The 13,477-nt window shown below is 36.7% G+C and overlaps 1 protein-coding gene across 1 annotated transcript in view; it reads right to left on the bottom strand.

Moving 5' to 3' along the window:
- The window catches only part of SLC30A7 (solute carrier family 30 member 7), an 85,981-nt gene that overhangs the window by 20,572 nt on the left and 51,932 nt on the right, over positions 1-13,477 (bottom strand). The gene's annotated exons all lie outside the window — the stretch shown is intronic.

Raw genomic sequence — 13,477 nt, 5'->3', positions numbered from 1 at the left:
GGTAGACTCACAGGCTACAATTCAACCATTATAACATTTTTCTTTCCCCTCTCCATCATTTCTCAAGAAAAAGAAAGGACCAGTCATAGAATATTTTTACAAACTAACTTACAATTTTTATGTTTTCCTACTTTCCTTACTGTACTTTTCAGAAAGTGAGGCACAAAAATGGTTCTGCTATAATGAAAGTTTGAGAAAAAAGAGGTTTTTTTTTTTTTTCTATGTACCTCTTAGAACCACACAGAAAAATTTAGCTATTTTGATCATTTCTTCTTCAATCTTTATCCCAAGGAACTGCTAATAATGCCTAAAGATATGTGAGGTAGAAAATGGACTCATGATACTTGGGTTCTAATTCTGCCATTAAATAACTCTGGACAAATTGTATAGCCTTCCAGAGCACCAATTTTCTCATCTGTAAAATGAGGAAGTGGATTAAATATCTAGGCAATTCCTTCCATCTTCATTTTTCATTCCATAAGGAAAAAAATGGTCAAACTATAAGGAATACTAGTGCAAGAATATATTTGGAAATGAAAGAAAATGTTACATATATATGTATACATATATATACATCTGTATATATGTATATCAAGCATCACAAAATGAGGAGAGATCTACTTGGCAAACTGCTTTACTCCTGCAAATGGATTTTATTAAGCAATCAATATGAATAAGCAACTATTGAACTATTTGGTATCATATTTCCTAGAACTAGATGGAATCTTACTCTAGATTTGGAAATGATGGTCTAGAACACCAAAGGAACTTGCTGAAGGACACAGCTAGTGAGTAGGAGAGCTAGAATAAAAAGACCAAGACTTTGGACTCCAAATTCAATTTTGAAAAGTTCAAGTCAACATTTATTATATGCCTACTATGAGCCAAGCATGTGCTAGGCACTGGAAATAAAACGATAAATAATACACAATAGCTACTTTAATGGAATCCACAACTTTTGAAAAAGCCTATAGAGAGGTCACTGGAAATCAGGCAACACACTCATTCAGGGCCCAGCATTTGGAAGAAGGTGCATATGAATGGAAAACAACTAGAGACGATGCCTGTATCCATTTTCATTTCCCATGAACTTTTGGCGAACAGTTTTCTTTATTAATGTGTTGGTAACTTACTTTTGAATATCCCTTTTAAAATAGAGAAAAATGGGCAAAAATAGAAAAGAATACAGACCTTACTGTAGCAGAAGGCAAACACTATGAGCAATGATATTATTAAACAGCAGATGGGAAACATCTTTTTGCAAATGACTTTTAAAATATAATGTTTTAGGGGGCGCCTGGGTGGCTCAGTCGGTTAAGGGTCCGACTTTGGCTCAGGTCATGATCTCACAGTTTGTGGGTTCGCGCCCCGTGTCGGGCTCTGTGCTGACAGCTCAGAGCCTGGAGCCTGCTTCAGATTCTGTGTCTCCCTTTCTCTCTGCCCTTTGCCTGCTCACACTCTGTCTCTCTCTCTCAAAAATAAACATTAAAAAAATTTTTTTTTAAATATAAGGTTTTAGAATACCTAGGCATAGTCTAGTTTTTCTAATTTTTGTGTTAGCTAAAACACAATAAGTAAGAGATGACTGAGTCTAATCTATAATAATCCTTGAAGAGATCAGCCTTAAAACCTTAAGGACATTTCCCCAACACAGTCTCTTAATAAGGCACCCAGAACAACCATCTACAAATTTATCCAAACCTTTGTTCAACTTTTTATGTCTATATTCCATGTATGTTGCTTCCCAAAGCCAGCTATGCCTTGCCATCACATTTGTTTAAAAAAGAAGGAGGAGGAGGAGGAGGAGGAGGGTGGGAAGGAAGGAAGGATGGATGGACTAGTATTTCCTCTTTTCTCATAAAATTCATTTATTCACATGTGGCTTAGTTTGAGGATTCTAGAACTGGTGAAGAAGTTCCATGATCACAGATAACACACTATTAGAATTAACAGGGAATTTAGAAATCATTTACTTTAACACTCAATTTAAGAATCATAATGCAAATAAACATTTTAATAAAATTAATTTTAAAATAACTAAATAAAAGATATCAATGATATAAGGAAATAATATATAACAGCGGTTTTTTTTTTTTTTGGTAAGGGTCAATGAGGTGTTTATTGATTTTGCTATATTATAAGATTTGAAATGGCTGCCTGCTTCAGTAGAAATTTAATAAAATGTTTCTATTCAACAGCAGCAAGCATTCGCCAAAGCACATGGATGTGTCACACTAATTCTGTCTAATAGGAATTCTAAAATCATGTAAGGATTTCAGAGGTAACTAGAAGTAGGTCATGAAACTGTGGAAGAGGGAGAAAGGTACTTGCTAAAACCTTTCAGCAATTCAGAACCAAGGTCAATTTCTGTAACAATTTCAAAGATCATAAAAATGTAAAAGAAACTTGCAGAAACTTTATTTTTGCTTTTTAGTGTTTAGCTCAGGAGTTTGCGTCCATATTTTTCTGATTAACTATCGTAATGGGAAATCATAAAACAGATTTTAGCATGGATCTATCTACCCATAATGAAAGGATACTGGGAAAAAGACAAGCTTAGCAAATTCCTGACTGAGCTAACACTTAGAGCTTCATCCAAACCCAAAGAGGAAGCATTTGGAAACAATTAGAGGTTCACTTCTGGTTGACTAACTCAATTCTAACTTTAACAATGAAACACCATTTTCCTAACATATATAAAAGGCATGAGTCATTAGGTATATGAGTTTACCAGTAAAACAGGGTAATGGTTTTATTCTTCAAAAGCTGAAGGTAAATCAAGTTTATAATCATATAGTCATAAACATAAAATTAATGTGAAAGCTTAAATGCTGGCAGATTAAATAAGCAATAGTTATTACTCTTTATTGCCAGTAACTTTGCAAATGAAAATATACTCAAATCTTACTTTGGAAGCAGCTTTTAGTGAAAGTCTCACCATTTCAACAGTAAATTATCTAGCCATAATTATGAATAAGCCAAACAAAATAAAAGGGTATACATCATGAAAACTTCTGAAGAACAGACTAGTGATAATCATAATGCTTAGCAATAAAAAATTTCAGAGGGCTGAAACTATTACTTAGATCTGAGAATAAACACCTATAATAATAATTAAAACATAATTACTGATTCAACTTTTTGAATTGGCTTATGGGCTCAGTCCTTGGGCATATTATCAGGGGTTCTTATAATCTACAAACATAGAAAAAGACAGTTGCACTTTTTGAAGAACCCATACATTGGAAGGTCTGGTATTTGCCACACACTTGAAAATATTTACTGGACAAATAGCCAAAGAAAACTGACCCCAAATTGAAATGTACTCTATGTTTAGACACAGTAGTCCTATGGCAAGCTGTAAATATGCAGTCATATTTGCCTAAAAACAATTATTTCATACTGATGAACAATTACCTTAGTTAACCCAGAATTCCATAAGCCTAATATAGAAGAGATAATCCCAAACCACAGGGATTGTGGTGTACCTTATAATTATACAGAATTTCAAAACCTATGGCTTAAATCAATGCACATTTACAGAGTACCTACTTTACTAAATAACGGTGATAATAAGATACCCTAAAATATGCCTAGAACTCAGAGCCAAAGTCATGAAAAGGTCATCCTTTATTTCTTAAACTTCTGTAACTTAATTATAACACCTAATGCATCTGGTCTTTGGACCAAAAGCATTAGCAAATACTGCCAAATCAGTAAATAATTAGTAATGTCTTTGTTTAGACAACACCTAATAGTTTTTAAAGTCCTTTCGTAAATTTTTTCTAATTTGATCCTCACACCAGCCTTAAGTTAGTAACCTTAAGAAAAATATCCCATTTAGGAATAATCGAATGTCAGATGCAGAGATCACTTAGGCCAACTCTCTCATTTTACAGAAGAGGAAACCAGCTCAGAGATGTTAAGACAACTCGCTCTCTGTTACACACTGCGAAGAGGCAGAGTTGGATGTGCTGATTCTAACACTAACGCTCTCTGCACGGCACTGTGGTGCCTTATCATGATGAAGTCCTCCAGGGTCAGAGATCATGGCATGTTCTTTTTATTCCCAGTGCCCAGCACAGTACTTGGAATATAATAAGCACTGAACACATATCTGCTGAATGTTTAATGTGTTTAAAAATTTTAAACACTAGTGGAAGATAATAAGAATATAGAATAGCCCTTGTTTGATGTGACTTTCAACCCGTCAAAGTAATAGATAAATAGGAAAAGAATAAAGTTGCCCTCAACTGAGTTATTCCCCAGAAGAATTTCTATAACTGGAAGCAAAAGTTTCTTATTCTCTGTTCAAGTATAGGTGAGAAAGAATGACACTTCAGCAGGAGCAATCACCATTCCCAATTCTTGATTTGTAATTTCTTAACTTAATACAAGTTCTTTTCTTCATTTTCATGAAAAAGAAACTAAAATCACACCAGCAATATAAGAAAAAAATTATTAATGATCTATTAATGATCTATTCTGTATCCATAAGGAACAAAGGTGTAGGTAAAGAAGAAAAATGAATACAAATTCACACTGATATCCTGTCAAGAGGTTGAGAATTGGGACGAGACAATAGAATCAATGAAGTAAGAGGGCAAAAGTTCTACAAAATATACAGTTTTGAGAAGACTTTTGAGAAGACTGAAAAAATTCACGTTATTTGTATTAAATATGGTAACATTTGTATTGAAAAGATAATGTGATCTGGAAGAACCGCCCCACTACTTCTGTAACCCATTTAAAGTAGTAGCTAGACTAGGATGGGCAAAAGCAAGAGATAACGTACTTCAAAGAAATCTGCATTTAAAAAAATTTTATTGGGGCGCCTGGGTGGCGCAGTCGGTTAAGCGTCCGACTTCAGCCAGGTCACGATCTCGCGGTCCGCGAGTTCGAGCCCCGCGTCAGGCTCTGGGCTGATGGCTCAGAGCCTGGAGCCTGTTTCCGATTCTGTGTCTCCCTTTCTCTCTGCCCCTCCCCCGTTCATGCTCTGTCTCTCTCTGTCCCAAAAATAAATAAACGCTGAAAAAAAAAAATTAAAAAAAAAAAAAAATTTTATTATTGGAGGCAGAGAGAGAGAAAGAGACAGCGCACAAGCAGGGGAGAGAGGCTGAGGGAGAGAGAGAGAGAATCCTATGCAGGCTCCCCATTCAGCACAGAGCCCGATGTGGGGCTCAATCCCATGACCCTTGGATCATGACCTGAGCTAAAAATCAAGAGTCAGACGCTCAACCAACTGAGCCACTAGGCGCCCCCATTTTTAAAACAGTATAGAAGTGAAGACACAGGATCTTGTTTAGAAAAACCAAATAAGATGGCAAGAAATATTGATCACAATTATTAAAATCAAATTAATTATCATTCAGATAGCTTCAGTGATCACAAGTTTTTTTTGTTTTTTTTTTTTTTTTTTAATTTTTTTTTCAACGTTTATTTATTTTTGGGACAGAGAGAGACAGAGCATGAATGGGGGAGGGGCAGAGAGAGAGGGAGACACAGAATCGGAAACAGGCTCCAGGCTCTGAGCCATCAGCCCAGAGCCCGACGCGGGGCTCGAACTCACAGACCGCGAGATCGTGACCTGGCTGAAGTCGGACGCTTAACCGACTGCGCCACCCAGGCGCCCCAGTGATCACAAGTTTTAACTGAGAACAAAAAGGCCTTGTGGTCAGCAAGAAAAATCCAAAAGGAATAGAACCAAAGTGCTGATTATCTCTAGGTTCAACAAAGCTATTAGGAATCTGAGCTAAAATGGGTCTGTCTGGTTTAAGTTAAAAAATGGTATACCTGTAACTGATTCAATCTATGTGGTATTCAAACCTTAACATTTCCTCACCATACAGTGATAGAGCTTTGCCTCTAGATGGCTGAGTGTGTTCCTCTTAAGAAATCTAGCAGCCAGGAAGGATACCACAGAGAAGTAGAAAAGGGGCACTGTTAACATGCAGCAACTCCTGTGCCCTCCTAAATGATGGAGGCAGTCCATACAATGAACTGTATTTCTTTTATTCTCTCCTTACTTTCTCTTTTTCCCCTAGTTGATAATGAATGAATGAGGGTCAGTTAAGGGCGGGGGGGGGGGGGGGGGGAGGGGGGGGGCGTGGAGAGGGAAGGGCATGTTATCATCATAGGAGAGAAACCATGCAAGTGAATGGTGCCTGCTATCCAACAGCATTCCTTTGGGGAAGGAAGGTAGGCAGGCAATTAACTCATACAATGCTTCCCATTTTTTTGCCAATTTGTTCCATACTTTAGATATCTTAATCCATTTAATCCATACATAGCAAATTATGAGGTAGGTATTACTATTAACCCCATTCTAAAGATGAAAAATTGAGGAACAGAGAGGCTAGGTGACTTGCCTAAGGTCACACAGCTAAATGGTGAAACCAGGATTTGAACCCAGGCACTTTGGCTCCATAGCAAATGATCTTAACCACTCTGCATTATTTCCTCCAATGAAGTCATCAAAGTGGCTTTCCTAGCGATCACAAAGTGCCTTTGCCTATAGGAGAGTTCTGACTTTAGGAAAAGCTGATCTTCAAAGCGTACAGGATGTCTGGACCACAGAAAGAAATTTAAAAGCTCAGGAAAAGATGAGCAGTAGTAACGATATGAATGTTACTGCTGACTGGTATTGTCAAAATTTGAATAGAAGCAAATCCCTAGTTACCATTTTGGACCCATCTTCAATGATAACTTCCAAAGTCACGTGTTTGTGAGAAGTAAACCAAACATGGGAAATACAGAGCAAAGGCAAAAAGGACCTTTATTTAATTGTTTACCCAAATTAACCTTTTAAAATACCACTGTGAGAACAGACCTTTTACTGACTATTTCAAGGTAGGTTTCTAATTGCTACATTATGTTGCATGCTGACTACATGAAAATACTTAGCTGCTGAGACAGGGATAGAAATCATGTTTTGCAAGCATTAATTAAGCAAGAGAACAGAGTAACTTAAGTGCAGGCTATAGCTAGTAGAGGAGAGTTAGAAATTGACTACACACAAATTAACAATGAACATTAAAATTAACCAAAAGGGACTATTATTGCACCCTTTCTTAATAAAAACCCTTGAAAAAGTCGGGATAGAAGGAACATACTTAAAGATCATAAAAGCCATTTATGAAAAGCCCACAGCTAACATCATCCTCAACGGGGAAAAACTGAGAGCTTTTTCCCTGAGATCAGGAACACGACAGGGATGCCCACTCTCACCGCTGTTGTTTAACATAGTGCTGGAAGTTCTAGCATCAGCAATCAGACAACAAAAGGAAATCAAAGGCATCAAAATTGGCAAAGATGAAGTCAAGCTTTCGCTTTTTGCAGATGACATGATATTATACATGGAAAACCCGATAGACTCCACCAAAAGTCTGCTAGAACTGATACATGAATTCAGCAAAGTTGCAGGATACAAAATCAATGTACAGAAATCAGTTGCATTCTTATACACTAACAATGAAGCAACAGAAAGACAAATAAAGAAACTGATCCCATTCACAATTGCACCAAGAAGCATAAAATACCTAGGAATAAATCTAACCAAAGACGTAAAGGATCTGTATGCTGAAAACTATAGAAAGCTTATGAAGGTAATTGAAGAAGATTTAAAGAAATGGAAAGACATTCCCTGCTCATGGATTGGAAGAATAAATATTGTCAAAATGTCAATACTACCCAAAGCTATCTACACATTCAATGCAATCCCAATCAAAATTGCACCAGCAGGGGCGCCTGGGTGGAGCAGTCGGTTAAGCGTCCGACTTCAGCCAGGTCACGATCTCGCGGTCCGTGAGTTCGAGCCCCGCGTCAGGCTCTGGGCTGATGGCTCGGAGCCTGGAGCCTGTTTCCGATTCTGTGTCTCCCTCTCTCTCTGCCCCTCCCCCGTTCATGCTCTGTCTCTCTCTGTCCCAAAAATAAATAAACGTTGAAAAAAAAAATTAAAAAAAACAAAATTGCACCAGCATTCTTCTCGAAACTAGAACAAGCAATCCTAAAATTCATATGGAACCATAAAAGGCCCCGAATAGCCAAAGTAATTTTGAAGAAGAAGACCAAAGCAGGAGGCATCACAATCCCAGACTTTAGCCTCTACTACAAAGCTGTCATCATCAAGACAGCATGGTATTGGCAAAAAAACAGACACATAGACCAATGGAATAGAATAGAAACCCCAGAACTAGACCCACAAACGTATGGCCAACTCATCTTTGACAAAGCAGGAAAGAACATCCAATGGAAAAAAGACAGTCTCTTTAACAAATGGTGCTGGGAGAACTGGACAGCAACATGCAGAAGGTTGAAACTAGACCACTTTCTCACACCATTCACAAAAATAAACTCAAAATGGATAAAGGACCTGAATGTGAGACAGGAAACCATCAAAACCTTAGAGGAGAAAGCAGGAAAAGACCTCTCTGACCTCAGCCATAGCAATCTCTTACTCGACACATCCCCAAAGGCAAGGGAATTAAAAGCAAAAGTGAATTACTGGGACCTTATGAAGATACAAAGCTTCTGCACAGCAAAGGAAACAACCAACAAAACTAAAAGGCAACCAACGGAATGGGAAAAGATATTTGCAAATGACATATCGGACAAAGGGCTAGTATCCAAAATCTATAAAGAGCTCACCAAACTCCACACCCGAAAAGCAAATAACCCAGTGAAGAAATGGGCAGAAAACATGAATAGACACTTCTCTAAAGAAGACATCCAGATGGCCAACAGGCACATGAAAAGATGTTCAGCGTCGCTCCTTATCAGGGAAATACAAATCAAAACCACACTCCGGTATCACCTCACGCCAGTCAGAGTGGCCAAAATGAACAAATCAGGAGACTATAGATGCTGGAGAGGATGTGGAGAAACGGGAGACTATAGATGCTGGAGAGGATGTGGAGAAACGGGAACCCTCTTGCACTGTTGGCGGGAATGCAAATTGGTGCAGCCGCTCTGGAAAGCAGTGTGGAGGTTCCTCAGAAAATTAAAAATAGACCTACCCTATGACCCAGCAATAGCACTGCTAGGAATTTATCCAAGGGACACAGGAGTACTGATGCATAGGGGCACTTGTACCCCAATGTTCATAGCAGCACTCTCAACAATAGCCAAATTATGGAAAGAGCCTAAATGTCCATCAACTGATGAATGGATAAAGAAATTGTGGTTTATATACACAATGGAATACTACGTGGCAATGAGAAAAAATGAAATATGGCCGTTTGTAGCAACGTGGATGGAACTGGAGAGTGTGATGCTAAGTGAAATAAGCCATACAGAGAAAGACAGATACCATATGGTTTCACTCTTATGTGGATCCTGAGAAACTTAACAGGAACCCATGGGGGAGGGGAAGGAAAAAAAAAAAAAAAAGAGGTTAGAGTGGGAGAGAGCCAAAGCATAAGAGACTGTTGAGAACTGAGAACAAACTAAGGGTTGATGGGGGGTGGGAGGGAGGAGGGGGGGGTGATGGGTATTGAGGAGGGCACCTTTTGGGATGAGCACTGGGTGTTGTATGGAAACCAATTTGACAATAAATTTCATATATAAATAAAAAAAACTGGCAAATTAAAAAAAATAACTTCCTCAAAATTATCATTAAACTTGGTAGAACTGGTAAAAAAAAAAAACAAAAGGGACTATTATTTTTTTTTTGGCAACAAGTGAAAAATAGTAAAAAAAGAATAAGAGTGAATGAGTGAATCAGAGTTGAAAAAACTTGATGTGGTTTCCATTTTAAAAATTTACTTTTACTTTTTGAATGAAATCTTGCCATTTGCAACAATGTAGATGGAACTGGAATGTATTATGCAAAGTAAAATAAGTCAGTCAGAGAAAGACAAATATATTTCATTTATATGTGGAATTTAAGAAGCAAAACAGATGAACATAGGAGAAGGGAAGGAAAAATAAAATAAAAACAGAGAGGGAGGCAAATCATAAGAGGCTTTTAACCATAGAGAAAAAACTGAGGGTTGCTGGAGGGGAGGTGGGTGGGGTGATGGGCTAATGGGTGATGGGCATTAAGGAGGGCACTTCTTGGGATGAGCACTGGGTGTTATATGTAAATAATGAATCACTAAATTCTACGCTGAACCTCCCCCCGCCAAAAAAAACCAAACAAACAAACAAAAAAAACCCCCAGAAAACAAAGCAAACAAAAAAACTATATGAGGCACACAAGAATGAAAAATAACAGTGTTTGAATTATAAATATATTGCTACCCAAACAGAACAAATCAAGAATCCTTCAAAGACTAAGAAACAATACTTTACCCACTTTCCACTCCTGGAAGACACTGTAATCCATATCGATAACTGGTCCTTGTATATGATGCTGACCATCTTTAGAGTTTAGAAACTGTTTACCTTTCCATTAACAATTATAATCTGTTACATGAGATCAAGCCAGACAAAATAACCCCGAGAAAACAAATGCTTACAGATAAGAAAAGGTTGGTAATCGCCCTTGCTTCCTGGAAGAGTCCCCTGCATGTGATGTACTAGAAGTGCAAGACAAAGGAGCCTGATAGAAATGTAGCTTTACCACACAGAAAACAAATAGGAAGGTAGAATTTGCCATTTCAGGGCAAGAGATACAGATATAACAATATCTTGTAGGAAGATGGAAATTGCTCAGAGGCTACAAACCAACCTGTTCTCCTTACAAGGAAGACTTGTCTAACTCCACCAGAGATCCATTTCCCCTTCTTCTGGACAAATGCCACTTTCTGAATATGTTCCTCCTCTTAACAGAATGCACAATCAGAAAATAAAGCAAACTAAAAGTGAACTTAACAAAAGCACAGCCACCTCATGAATGCATGAAAACAAAACCCATGAAAACTTCATGAAGATTAAATGGCTAAGAGATTGCTTCTGATTTTTTTTTTTTCCAATGGCAGACATAAAAAGGAAAAGTTTTGTTATGTTTTAAATGCTTGGGATTTTTAGTAGACAGTCTATAAATATTTTTTATTTAAAAAATTTACTTATAGTTTGTATTGTATTTTTTTTTACATTTTTATTTTAATTCCAGTTAGCTAACATACAGTGTTATATTCGTTTCAGGTATACAATATAGTGATTCAACAATTCTATATATTCCTCGGTGCTCATCATAAGTGTACTCTTAATCCCCCCACCCTAATTTTTTTAAAGGCTAAAAGTGTCAACAAGTCCAAAGTCAAAAGTATGTCTAAAAAAATATATTCAAAGTCTCACTTCTAATTCCTTCTCTCTGCCTAGAAGTAAACATATTATATTTGCTTTAGGTTTATTCTTGAGTTTCTTTTGGAAATTTATAAGAAAACATGCACATTATACATGTATCTCTTCTCCTTCTTATAAGAAAGGTAGCAGTGCTACCTTTTACATGTCTTTTACTACACACCTATACAGCATGTACTACATTTCAAGTGTTTTTTTACATTTTTTTTTAAGTTTATTGATTTATTTTGAGAGAGAGAGCGTGCACAGGTAGGGTAGGGGCAGAGAGAAAGAGAGAGAAGGAGAATACCAAGAAGGCTCTATGCTGTCAGCACAGAGCCTGATGCAGGGCTCAAACTCACAAACCAGGAGATCAGGAGTCAGACGCTTAGCCGACTGAGCCACCCAGGTGCCCCTCAAGTTTTTTTTTTTTAATAATGTATCTTGAAAATCACGTATTACCACATAGAGGTCTTCCTCATTCTTTTTTTATTATTATGATAAAAAAACACATAACATTAAGTTTATCGGCTTAAACGTTTTTTAGTAACAGGAGTGTTAACTTCATTGTGCAAAATTGCTCTGTAACGTTTCATGCTGTTACACTGAAATTCTATACCCATTAAACACTAATTTCTCCTCCTCTCTCTTCAGCCCTTGCCAACCACCTTTCTACTTTGTTTCTATAATTTTGACTACTTTACATATTTCATCTGAATGGACTCATATATTGTTTGCCTCTTTTGGATTGGCTTATTTTGTTCAGCATAAAGTCAAAATTCATCTATGTTTTAGCACATGACAGCATTTCCTTCTTTTTAAAGACTGCCTACCCAACACATTCAATGTGTGTTATAGAGAGACTGCCTTTTCCCCACTGTAGAGTCTTGGCACTCTTGCCAAAAATCATTTGGTTATATATGAAAAGGTTTATTCCTGGGCTATTTATTTGTTTCATTGGTCTATGTGCCTATCTTTATGCCAGGACCACATAATAGCTGTTGCTTTGTAGTACATTTTAAAATGTGGAAGTGTGATGCCTCCTTCTTTCTCAAGATTGTTTTGTCTAGTCATGGTCCTTTGAGATTCTATACAAATCTTGGGACTATTTTCCAGCAAAAAAATGTCATTGGGATTTTAATAGAGAATCCATTGAATCTGTAGATCATTTTGGGTAGTATACACATTTAAACAATATTAAGTTCTGATCCATAAACAAGAAGTCTTTCCTTTTTCTTATCTTTTTTGATTTCCTTACCAATGTTTTGTAGCTTTCAGTGTACAAATCTTTTATTTCCTTGGTAAAGTTTATTCCTAAGTACTTTATCCTTTTTGAGGCTATAATAAATGGAATTATTTTCTAAATTTCATTTTTGGCTTGGTCATTGTTAGTATTTAAGAAAAACAACTGAGTTTTCAGTGTAGATTTTGTATTCTGATACTTTGCTAAATTCTTTTATTAGCTCTAACAGCGTTTTGATGGAATCTTTAGGGTTTTCTACATAGAAGAACAAATCATATATGAACAGATCATTTTAATTCCTGATTAATTACAGGAATTAAATTAATTAATTAAATTCCTGATTAATTATTAATTAATTAATAATTACACATTTTCAATCTGTATGCCTTTATTTCTTTTTCTTGTCTGATTCCTTTGGCTAGAATTTTCAGTACTATGGTGAATAGTAGTGGTGAAATTGGGCATGCCTATTTCGTTCTTGAGCTTAGAAGAAAAGTTTTCAGTCTTTCCCCACTGAGTATGATGTTGGTTTTTATATATGGCTTTTATTACTGAGGTAGTTTCCTTCTTTTCTTAGTTTGTTAAATGTTTCCACCATGAAAGGCTGTTGGACTTTGTCACATGATTTCTCTGCATTGATTGAGATGATGTCTTTTTTCTTTCACTTTGTCCATTTGATATGTAACATCAATTGATTTTCATGTGTTGAACCATCCTTGCATTCCAAGTGTAAATCCCACCTGCTCATGATGTAAGACACTTTTAAAGTGCTGTTGAATTCATTTTGCCTAATATTTGTTTAGGATTTTTGTGTCAATGTTCATGAGGAATATCGGTCTATAGTTTTCTTTTCCTGTCCTGTTTTTGTCTGGTTTCAGAACCTGGGTAATTCTTGTCTCACAGAATGAGTTTCAGAGTCTCCTCTCCTCTTTAATTCTTTGGAAGAGTTTAAAAAAGAATTGGTTTGAATTCTTCTCTAAATGCTTGGTAGAATTCACCAGTAAATTCATC

This window comes from Puma concolor, chromosome C1, assembly GCF_028749965.1.
Source record: "Puma concolor isolate L17-30 chromosome C1, mPumCon1.1.hap2, whole genome shotgun sequence".
Taxonomy (NCBI): domain Eukaryota; kingdom Metazoa; phylum Chordata; class Mammalia; order Carnivora; family Felidae; genus Puma; species Puma concolor.
Note: the sequence above shows the minus strand (reverse complement) of the source record. Positions and strands in the feature narration are given on the sequence as shown.